Source organism: Ipomoea nil, unplaced genomic scaffold (genome assembly GCF_001879475.1).
Source record: "Ipomoea nil cultivar Tokyo-kokei standard unplaced genomic scaffold, Asagao_1.1 scaffold1378, whole genome shotgun sequence".
NCBI classification, from domain to species: Eukaryota; Viridiplantae; Streptophyta; class Magnoliopsida; order Solanales; family Convolvulaceae; genus Ipomoea; species Ipomoea nil.
The window spans coordinates 101822-113168 of NW_017617806.1; the positions used below are offsets into that span (position 1 = coordinate 101822).

The 11347-nt window shown below is 35.8% G+C and overlaps 1 long non-coding RNA gene across 3 annotated transcripts; it reads left to right on the plus strand.

The window, feature by feature from the left end:
* Nucleotides 1-5212: 5212 nt before the first annotated feature.
* Nucleotides 5213-10161, plus strand: LOC109186047. 3 transcript variants are annotated; one of them, XR_002055071.1, is made up of 4 exons: nt 5213-5448; nt 7365-7441; nt 9863-9911; nt 10108-10161. It is a non-coding gene; the product is annotated as an uncharacterized LOC109186047 (long non-coding RNA). The 3 variants fall into 3 exon arrangements; XR_002055070.1 differs by having other exon boundaries at nt 9863-10155; XR_002055072.1 differs by having other exon boundaries at nt 9868-10155.
* The last annotated feature ends 1186 nt before the right edge of the window (nt 10162-11347 follow it).

Genomic DNA, 11347 nt, shown 5'->3' on the forward strand with positions numbered 1-11347 from the left:
AACAAGATATGGTTTAGATTTGATAAAATATGAAAACAAATTGGTTTTCACTGAGCTGGGCATCAATATATTCTCCAAAGCTTTCTAACTTCTGCAGTATACTAAAATTTTCTTCTAGGATCAAGCAGTCGAAGCATCTTAAGTTTCAAACCAGCATAAGTGTTTACAGCCACTCATTACTGGAATAACAAATAAATACAGTTTTGAGTGGAGAATGGCTTAAATTTGATAAAATATGAGCCTGTATTTCTTTGGAGGCTACATAGCAATCCTTCTACAATAGCACAGATGCACCATATATCATGCACTAGAACCATAAGAGAACTAGAATATTTCCTCATGTGCTCAGAATGATGTTTCTATATCAACATCATGCTACTACAAAAAATCTGAGTCTAACAAGAACACACTCAATCCACAAAGAAATATGTTTATGGGGAAACAAGGAAAGCCAAAAAGGAAAGAAATCCAATATGAAACAACCAAAGCAAACTTTATCTAAGAGAGATTCTCAAACACGCCAAAAACATCAAAGCTAATTACTGAAATAACATATAATAATATAAAGGATCTTAAAGGCAGCACAATTAGGTCTTAGTGCATATGGAAGTACTTGTTTCCCATCTCAATTTGGAGCCTATCTAGTACCTAAAGTAGAAGTTAGGTCAAACGCTAAAAAAGAAGAAAACCATCTTTTTCAAGAAGCTCCAAATTACAACTATTTTAAAAAAGATATATATGTTTGACAAAGCCAATAACTGAGCCAAACAGGGACTGCATTTAGAGATTGAAATTCCAGCCAATAAACCAAGCAAAGCTTACACTAATTTCGAAAAACTAAAGGCCAGAAAATTGAAGTCTCCAGAAAATGAGTAATAAAAAAGATTATAACTGAGCTATGAAGTCTCCAGACAAAGCCAATCTCTGGAATGGGGCTGATTCAAGAACACAGTGCAGAACTTTCAATACCAATAAAGTTCCAAGAGGGGATGTAGAGAAAATGAATTACCGGTCAGAAATGGAGGAGGAGGCGACGGCTATGGAGTTTTGGTGATGACCACGGCGGACCGGCGACGGCTGCACGGTGATGACGACGGCGGTGTGCTGCTGTCTTCTACGATGGAGTGTATGCGATATTGTTCGCGAGGGAGTAGCGTCTGATGTCTTTTAGGACTTAGGGTTAAAAATGTTTTTTAATTTTAATTTAATTCTAATTTTGTAGTCAAAACGCAGCGTTTAAGTATACAAAAAAATAAAATTTAATTAAAATATTGCGACGGAATCTGAGTGGTCGCAATTTCCGTCGCCATATTTAGTCCATAATCCAAAATTTAATTCATTTAAGGACGGAATCAAATCGGTCGCTAATTCCGTCGCCATTTAACGACGGAACACAAATCGGTCGCCTTTTCGATCGCAAAATGGACGACGTAAATTACTTCCGTCGCCAATTCGGTCGTGAATATTTGCCGCGTAAATGATTTCGCGGACATTATTTCGCGGACTTTATTTTATCTTCGCGCCAACATACACGACGGAAGTAATTTACGTCGTCCATTTTGCGATCGAAAAGGCGACCGATTTGTGTTCCGTCGTTAAATGGCGACGGAATTAGCGACCGATTTGATTCCGTCCTTAAATGAATTAAATTTTGGATTATGGACTAAATATGGCGACGGAAATTGCGACCACTCAGATTCCGTCGCAATATTTTAATTAAATTTTATTTTTTTGTATACTTAAACGCTGCGTTTTGACTACAAAATTAGAATTAAATTAAAATTAAAAAACATTTTTAACCCTAAGTCCTAAAAGACATCAGACGCTACTCCCTCGCGAACAATATCGCATACACTCCATCGTAGAAGACAGCAGCACACCGCCATCGTCATCACCGTGCAGCCGTCGCCGTGCCGCCGTGGTCATCACCAAAACTCCATAGCCGTCGCCTCCTCCTCCATTTCTGACCGGTAATTCATTTTCTCTACATCCCCTCTTGGAACTTTATTGGTACTGAAAGTTCTGCACTGTGTTCTTGAATCAGCCCCATTCCAGAGATTGGCTTTGTCTGGAGACTTCATAGCTCAGTTATAATCTTTTTTATTATTCATTTTCTGGAGACTTCAATTTTCTGGCCTTTAGTTTTTCGAAATTAGTGTAAGCTTTGCTTGGTTTATTGGCTGGAATTTCAATCTCTAAATGCAGTCCCTGTTTGGCTCAGTTATTGGCTTTGTCAAACATATATATCTTTTTTAAAATAGTTGTAATTTGGAGCTTCTTGAAAAAGATGGTTTTCTTCTTTTTTAGCGTTTGACCTAACTTCTACTTTAGGTACTAGATAGGCTCCAAATTGAGATGGGAAACAAGTACTTCCATATGCACTAAGACCTAATTGTGCTGCCTTTAAGATCCTTTATATTATTATATGTTATTTCAGTAATTAGCTTTGATGTTTTTGGCGTGTTTGAGAATCTCTCTTAGATAAAGTTTGCTTTGGTTGTTTCATATTGGATTTCTTTCCTTTTTGGCTTTCCTTGTTTCCCCATAAACATATTTCTTTGTGGATTGAGTGTGTTCTTGTTAGACTCAGATTTTTTGTAGTAGCATGATGTTGATATAGAAACATCATTCTGAGCACATGAGGAAATATTCTAGTTCTCTTATGGTTCTAGTGCATGATATATGGTGCATCTGTGCTATTGTAGAAGGATTGCTATGTGAATATATATGGTGGTATAGAAATTTAGTACATTGAATCTGATAAAAATAAAGATACAACTTTGTCCATTTGATTGTGTCCTAGTATCAAATTATGAATCAATAAAGATAATGTATATTTTGGGTTCAAGGCATGCCTGGTAAGTTCTCCCAATACATAGTTTTGAAGAAACTGAGGCTCTAAGATTTAAATTTGTATTTGCATGCACTTAGATTTCTGCAGAAGTGAAGCATTCAGAGGATCTAATTGCACTCTAACAAACAGGTTGATATTCATAAGTTTTAATGGCCATCATCTTCAAAGTTTTATTGTGTTAATGCTTATTATACATGGGAGGCTAAAATGGTTTGTTTTATTATCCTTGTTTCAATTAAACCATGAAAATCATTATTTCGTAGCAGTATGCTCTTGAATGTGCACTCTTAGGAAGCATGACCCTGATTCCCTGAATGCTGTTTGAAATTCATTTCTTCAAATGCAATTTCTGAGTATGGACTTCAAAACTAAACTACTGTTATTATTCATTTACCCTTTTAGTAAATTATTAACTGTGTAAATTATTAGTTTAATAATAAATTATGGAATCAGTATTCATAATATTCAAATATCAATGTTTAAGGTGATGCATTTCTATATACTTAACTGTGTATATTATTAGAGTGATTATCAAATATCAATGTTTCTTTCTGCAATGATCAATATAACTCTTGATAAAAACTAGTAGAGCAAAGAAATTATCTATGTAATTCTAATTGCTAGAATTAGAATATTCATTTCATTTTGCTTGCAGCTTATCAATCATTATTGTGTGGACCATGGTCCATACAAGTTGTGTGGATCATATTTTGTTTACTATAAAACAATGTACATTCATTGTAGGAAAGTGATACTATTGGCTGCAAGTTTTTGGAATTAGTGATACTAAAAGTTACTTTCATTTGTAGGAAAGTGAAGTTGCAAATTACAATGATGATTGGATTTCTTCTGCAATTCAATCACTGAAGAAGGCATCACCTATATGCCTTAGAATTTCTCTAAGATCGGTATGTTACAAGTCCAAACATGAGTTAGATTTCATCCTGAATCAACACTGAATTATATTTCACCCTTAATTCTTTAATTTGTTTAAAGCTAAATTCATCAACATTTCCATGCACCACCCTTATATGCCAAATATTGTTTACTGTTATCTAGCTTTAAGAGTTGGTTCTCTTACTTCTATCGATAATAAGGACTAATTTGATTGCTTCTTTGTTACTAAATATATTGCATAATCATTACTTTGAAAACTATGATAATATATGTGCAAATATGTAGGCATATATAAATGAGTAATATGGATAGAAGTTGGATGTATCAAAGACGAACTCAACGTGGTGATCTTAATCAAGATTTTATTGAAGGATTGGAAACATTTATTGAGTTTGCATGTAGTAAGCCAAATTTTATGGATGGAACTAAAATTCGATGTCCATGTAAAAGATGTCGTCACATCTCATTTGAAGAAGCTGAGATGGTGAGATTTCACTTGTGCAAATTTGGTTTTGTGCCAAATTACTTTGAGTGGAATAGACATGGAGAAATGTCACACAATCAAACTTCAATGGAGTTTGATGCAAATTGGAGTTTAAATGAGCAAACTCTACGTAGAGGCGGTTCATAGATGAATCTGGGCAAAAGTAATGAAGATCACTGGCAGTAGGAATAAGTTCCCGACACTCACGTCTTCCAAGGCAGCCCAGCCCTCGCAGGACGCATCGACGGAGAATCAGGAGCTCTGGTGCGGTAGTGCGATTGCGGAAGGATACTGGCGGAGGCTTTGTTGGGAGGAAGAGCATGCTGCACACCTATCTGCTGCGGTGGAAGTTCAATGAGGATGTAGAATACAATGTTGCGGAAGAGGGATGCCCATCAGAAAGGTATGTCGCCATCGCTAGCCAATTGTATCTAAAGTTCTAAACATCCGAAAGAAAATTCGGCCAGTGAAGAAGAAGCTAAGTGAGAAACAATGGAGTTTTGATTTTGGTCCTCTCATGTCATCGGGAAGAAGAAAATTAGAGAAAATGACCATTTTATCCTATAACATAACGCCTAACTAACGGATAGATAACAAAAGGACCAATGCTGGAACAAATGTGAAAGTCAAGTGTCTTTTTTGTCCAAATTAAAAGTCAAGGAACAATTTTAGAAAATCGCAATAGTCGGAGGACCATTGCTGGAATTAACTCTAATAGTAATAACACCAAGGGTAGTAATGTCATTTTATATGTTTTTCCTTTCTCAAATTCATTGAATTGCAATTCTCTCCAACCAAATAATGTATTTGAAACATCCACTGAATTTTAATTTAACTACAGCTAAATTACAATGAACCGAAAGCCATGTGAATTCAGGGGATTCTAATTTTTTTTTTTTTATAACCCTGGTTTAATAAAAGGGATTTGAGCGTCATTGGGTTTGGGTTCGATTATCCATTTCCCTTCTCTCCTCCTCTCTCTTCTCTCTTCCTCACTCCGTGCTCCCTGCATCATTCCTCTATAGAAACCGATACATATATACGCACCATCTCCTCTCTCTTTCTCTCTCCCTCCCATATATATATATATATATATATATATATATATATATATAACTTATATGCATACGTGGTTGTCACTTTGTCGTCCTTTTCGAACAATTCACAGATCGGTGCTTTCGCAGATCCGGTTAATTTCCCTCTTCTCTCCGTGGTAAGATATCCTTGTAGTCTCGTGTTTATGTATTATCCGTGGTCGTATTTTTTTTTTTTTTTTGTTTTTTTGTTTTTTTGTTGGCATTTGAAACTTTGAATTTTAGGGTTTGGACAACGTCAGGTGATCGTATTCGAATTGTGTCTGGAGAGTTTAGGTGTTTTTTGTGCTCAAAGAAGTTTGATATTTTCGCATCCGTAAAAGTAGTCTTTGTGTGTTTAGGCATTTGGTAACCGGTAGTCAGTACTGCCTTCTTCCTTTATTATCCAGTGGTATTAGTACACTTATTTTCGAGCTGCGGTTAGGAGAGGGCTAGTATTGCCATGAATTTGAGAATTCTCTCCATTATGCATTGTTATATGCAATTGGAGTTTTCACCTTGTTATGTAGTCATCAATGTAGACTTGGGAGTGTATTTGAAATTTATATGACTTGTGTGAATCTTTATGCATACTTCAATTTTAAGGTTTGCTCTGTTTTTACATCCATCACATCAGGCCATGTGGGTTTGTTAATGAGGTTTGTCATAAGATGATTTGTTGTGTGGTGTTTGGAGTGAAGTTTGTTGGAGGAATGCACTATTTTAAGAGTTTGAAGGTGAACTTAGCTAGCTTACTAGAAATAGAGTAACTTATGCAATCATTCATCATAAATCATAGCGGGTTTAACAAATTGAATGTCTGTTGTGAATTATATGCTCAGAGGCTTTTGTCTGAATGCTTGGGCTGAGCATTATTTGAATGTATGGTCATAATTTGAACATTTTAGCTATTGTGTATGAAGTGTGATCATGTGCATTTGTGGAACAGGTAGTACTCATCAACATACAAACACTCAAGAATGTATATGCATCTGGTATTTCTGCATTTGTAGAATACTTGTAGTGTTAGAACTTAGAAACATGGTAAACCAATGATAAGTTTCATATTTGTTTCCCTAAAACAAGGAGAGTGAAATGCTGACATGTCTTTACTTGAAAAATGGAAAGCAAATAGTGTGTTGATATATTGATGATCTTTGGTACTTGAGCCAGTTTCATTAGACACTTATATGATCTATTTAGTCATTCTGGCACTTAGCTTGATAACGCTGTGAACTGCTTTGCTTAATTTCTTCTTGCTCTACTGACTTTGATTACTTTTACTGCTTACTACAATGTGACAAGCAGTTTTAACTGTTTTTTCTTATTGAGATATATGTTTTAATAACTTATACATTTGGAAACTGGTGAATTAGAGTCAGACTTTCTAATGCGTGTTAATTGAAGTGTGAGACAGACTTTATACTGTTACAACTAAATTACAATTGAGCATTAAAAAAGGAAACTATTTGGACACATTGATAAAGTAGTAGTAGTAGACCGTAGTATCGTTTGTTTGTTTGTTTTTTTTTTTTTAATAAGATAAGATAAATTGTAGTATGTTGTGATTCTTTACTAGTATATTTTGTGATATTAACTTAGTGTGTAAAGTGCGTTCATATGATTCTATGGAGCTATTGGTTGTACTTTTTGCTTATCAGATATGTTTTCACACTCTAAAAAGTGAGAAATTAGAAGTTTGTACATGAAGTGAGAGGTGAGCTAGTTGACCAGGTTAGGCTTGGCATAAGCTGTGTTCAAAATGAGCTCAAGTGAGATCAAACATTATCTTGTTCTAAACTCCATATTTCAGATAGTGGGATTAGATCTTTTCACATATTTTTCTTTGCCATCGGAGAGAATATTTTCCTTTTACTTCACATAGGATCATTATTGAGAGGCCTTACTAGTTTGTTGAGGATTGTTCTCAAGTGTATTTGAAAAAATGTTTGCTTGCAATTTCTTTGGCAGAATTTCTTTATTTTTCTCTAGATGAGTTGCTGCTTTTATAGTCTCTTTCATGTGATTGTATTTTAATCATGTTTCAAATTTACAGGATTTAAGGTTGTAGTTTGGATGACATTAGATCTATATATTAACAATGACTTCAAGTATGTTAACTGGGGAGTGAAGGTAATAATAATTCTTGTTCTGAATCTCTGTCATTCATTTTACTTTTCAAGTGCAAATGAGAACTCTTCCTGTTCATTTTACTGTTTTCTGAACCTTTCCTGGTGTAACATGATGTGGATTCATGCCAATGTAGTTCTGGGCTTTAATACCTCAAAATTTATGTTGACAAAGAGATGTAATTGATTTTCTAGCTGTGGAAAATAAGACAAATCTGAAATATGGAAAATCATGAAGGTGAGAAGGTCATATATTCTGAGTCTGGAATGAGATTTTAGAATTTCCTTGTAGCTATTCCAGTAAATGAGCATATAGGCTAAGGGCTTGTTTGGTAAATGGTGGTTTGCCACTTTGGCATTTTGACCTTGGTCAAAATGCCAAAGAAGATTTTTGGTTATTCAACGGTTTGCTCCAAACCGCTGAAAACAAAAACGATGCTGTCCCTCAATAATACTTGCCTATCAATGGATGTGCATGCAAATTTAAGGAGCCTGAGGCTCCTTTATAAGGAGCCTCAAGGCTCCAAATCCTCCAATCCGACTTTTCCCACAGATGTGGGAAAAGCTAGAAAACAAAGGGATCCCCTTATTATTATTATTATTATTGTTGTTGTTGTTGTTGTTTTTTTTTTTTAATGAAATATATGTATACCCTTATAGGTCATCTTACATGTTAACTACTATCCGAAACAACTAATTTTACCAAACATCTTTTTATAAATCGCTGATACAATCCGCTGGTCAAAACCGCTAACACAATCCGCTATCCGCTAACGCCAATTGCCAAACAAGGTCTAAATATTAAATTACTTTATTTTCATTCATCATGAGCTCTAGTTTTATCACCAATGACATTTCTTTTTTTATGGATAACAATATGAGAAAATGATAAACGTTTGAGCAAGACTAATAAGGCACTAATTCAAGATGAAAAGAAAGTAACCAATCAATCAATCATCAGATTTGCATGTCATAAATGGTGCAGAATTCATGGGATTGGAGCAGAAAATTAAGGGAAAACAAATCACACGAATTATGCTATTTACTTATTTATTCATTGTATTAGTTGGGTGTTTGACAATTGGCTATTGGCCGTTAGCTGATAGCTTATTGTGTTAGTTGGTTTGACTAGCTGATAGTATTAGCTGGTTATAGAAATGTGTTTGATAAATTAGTTGTTTACTCTTTAGCTGATTACATGTAAAATGATATATAAGGGCATAAATATATTGTGTTATTTACTTAACTCTTAATTAAACCCTAAACCCTGAACCCGCCATCCCCTTGTGGTCTGATGGCACCCGGGTTGGACCTTTAAATGGAAGGTCTCAGGATCGATTCCCATCACATGCATGGGTCGGAATAATTTGTTGAAAAAAGGGTCCAGGAAGGACTTGGGGAACCAGGGTCTAGATGGAACAATGTGGAACCAAGTAGAACCAGGAATAGGGAAACCAAGGGTCTAGGTGCTACACGGTGGGGTCTAGGTGCAACGATGTGGAACCAAATAGAACTAGGAACATGGAAACCAAGGGTCTAGGTGGAATAAAGTGGGCGTTGTGCAACCAAGTAGAACCAGGAACAAGGAAACCAAGGGTCTAGGTGCTAAACCAGAAGTGTTACACTTAGTCTAATTTAATATTCAATTAAATCCACTCTAGCCTGTGCCATAATATTGACCCAAGAACAACTCCAAAACCTATCAAATTTTGGAATGCCAAAATTCCCATATTTCTTCACAATTCCATACAGCCCCAAGCTGCAAATCCACCCAGTATAAAACAAGCAACCCGCAGCTCAATATTAAAGCATCATCTAGGGGTAATGTAGCAGCAACCCTCCACTAATATAATTCGATAATTATAACACCCAAATATGTGAAAATTTTATTTAATTTTATTTTATATACACCATACACCATAGTTTCATTAAAACACAACTACATGATAATTTCGATATAACTACAGCTTTGTTAATTGTTACACAATATACACTCAAAAATGTGAAATGTTATTCAATTTCATTTTATATATATTGTAGTTTCATTTCAACACGCCTACAGTTTCATTTCAATTCAATTATAGTTTAATTTGATAATATAAAAACAATATGTGAGACAATTTCATTTTAGATACAATGTAGTTTCATTTTGTAATTAACACACCAAAAATACGAGTTTCGTTAAACTGTAACAACAACCGTTTCTTTATTTAAAGAAACGGCACTGTTTTTGGACCATGATCCACAAAGCTTTGTAGGCCATGGCCCACGATATAATTGCTGCCTAGCTTATATAGTCATTAAAAAAAAAATCTATTTCTCTGACGGCTAAGCCCAGCTGCCCACTATCCTTAATATTTAACCCATATTCCTCATTTTTATTTCTTTAAAAAAAAAAAGTAATGCATTTTTAAATTTAATTTAGCATAGCGCCATAGCGGGCTTTCAAGTCTCATCTCACTCCACAGCCACATGTACGTGTTTCTCGTCTTTCATTTGATTTGTATCTGCTATGCGTGTATCTCTACGTATATATACTGGAATCGACACCTTTGGATGGTGCACGAGCTCACTTGAATCTGTTTGGCCATCTAGTTTGCGGGTGGTGAGTGGATATTGCTTTCTGCAATGCCGGTAAGGTGTTTGATGAATTGTTTGTGAGATTTTCAGTTGTATAGGTGCGAGTGGATGTCTGCTTCTTTGCCTAATTTCAACAAGTTGTTGTTGACGTGCGTTTTGCTGGATTCAGTGACAGGCTTGTTCCTGGAATGTTGGTCGCTTCCTTATTCCCAAGAACCATCGCTTCAAATTTTGTAAGTCCGACTCATCAATTTTTTATACTTTTATCAAGTCATTTTGTTTAAGCCTCATTTCTCTTTTGGTGTTTGGAAATACTTGTAGCCGGGAGCTGTATATGTTTCGCAAATGTTGCAGTTCAAGTTGCCAGTGTACATTGGAGAGGAGATAGTTGGTGAAATATGTGCAACAAATATCAAGGTTCTGAAAGCAAAACATGTGTAGGTTGCCCTGGCTGAATCCCCCCTGATTTCATGTATTTTCATCTAGATTCCATGTTCCTTCTTCTCCAAGCTCTTCAATTCGTTTTGATTGTCAGGGTCAAATTTTTCACCAAATGCTTCAAACGTGATGGCGCGCTTGTTATTGATGGCGAGGCCACAGCGATCCTGCGGAGTCTGAACAAAGAACTAGCTCGACAGTGACTGTCGAGCTGAAGAACAAAAAATTATTTCTTGTTTAATGGTCAAAATGCATGATTTTGGTGTACTCGATTGTTGCCCGCAGAACAACACAAAGTTCTTCCCCGTTTAATGGTCGAAATGCATGCTTTTCCAGTAACCAGTTTTTGTTGAGCAAAGTAGAAATTAGAATTATGGACTGAATTTTGACAAACAAAATAAATTGACTTTATTGCTAATTCTACCGTCAACAACTCAAAACTATGAAGAACCGGAGGATGTTTAAGTTAAGAGTTAATTCCAGCAATGGTCCACCGATTATGTTGATTTTTCACATTTAGTCTTCGTTTTTTAATTTGGACAATTTAATCATCCCACTATTAAATTTTTTCCAATTGAGGTCCTTCCATTAAGTGCTGGTTAAGTGGGTGTCAATTCGAGGGATAAAATCGTCTTTTCCTTACTCGGTGCATAAATCTGAACCAGAATTTATAACGTCGTCAGTGCCGCCATTAATGCAAATCCTCATCATCATCACAACCTAGAGCTTCAACTCCTGACGACAACCTCGTCGTCGAGCCACCTCGATGTCTCGGTATCGTCGAAGATAGACGACGCCGACCATTGCACTCAGCTGCAGCTCTCCATCGGCTCCTCGAACTAAACTGAGAGGAGCAACAACGGCGAGGCGGCGGAGAACGAGAAATAGAGCT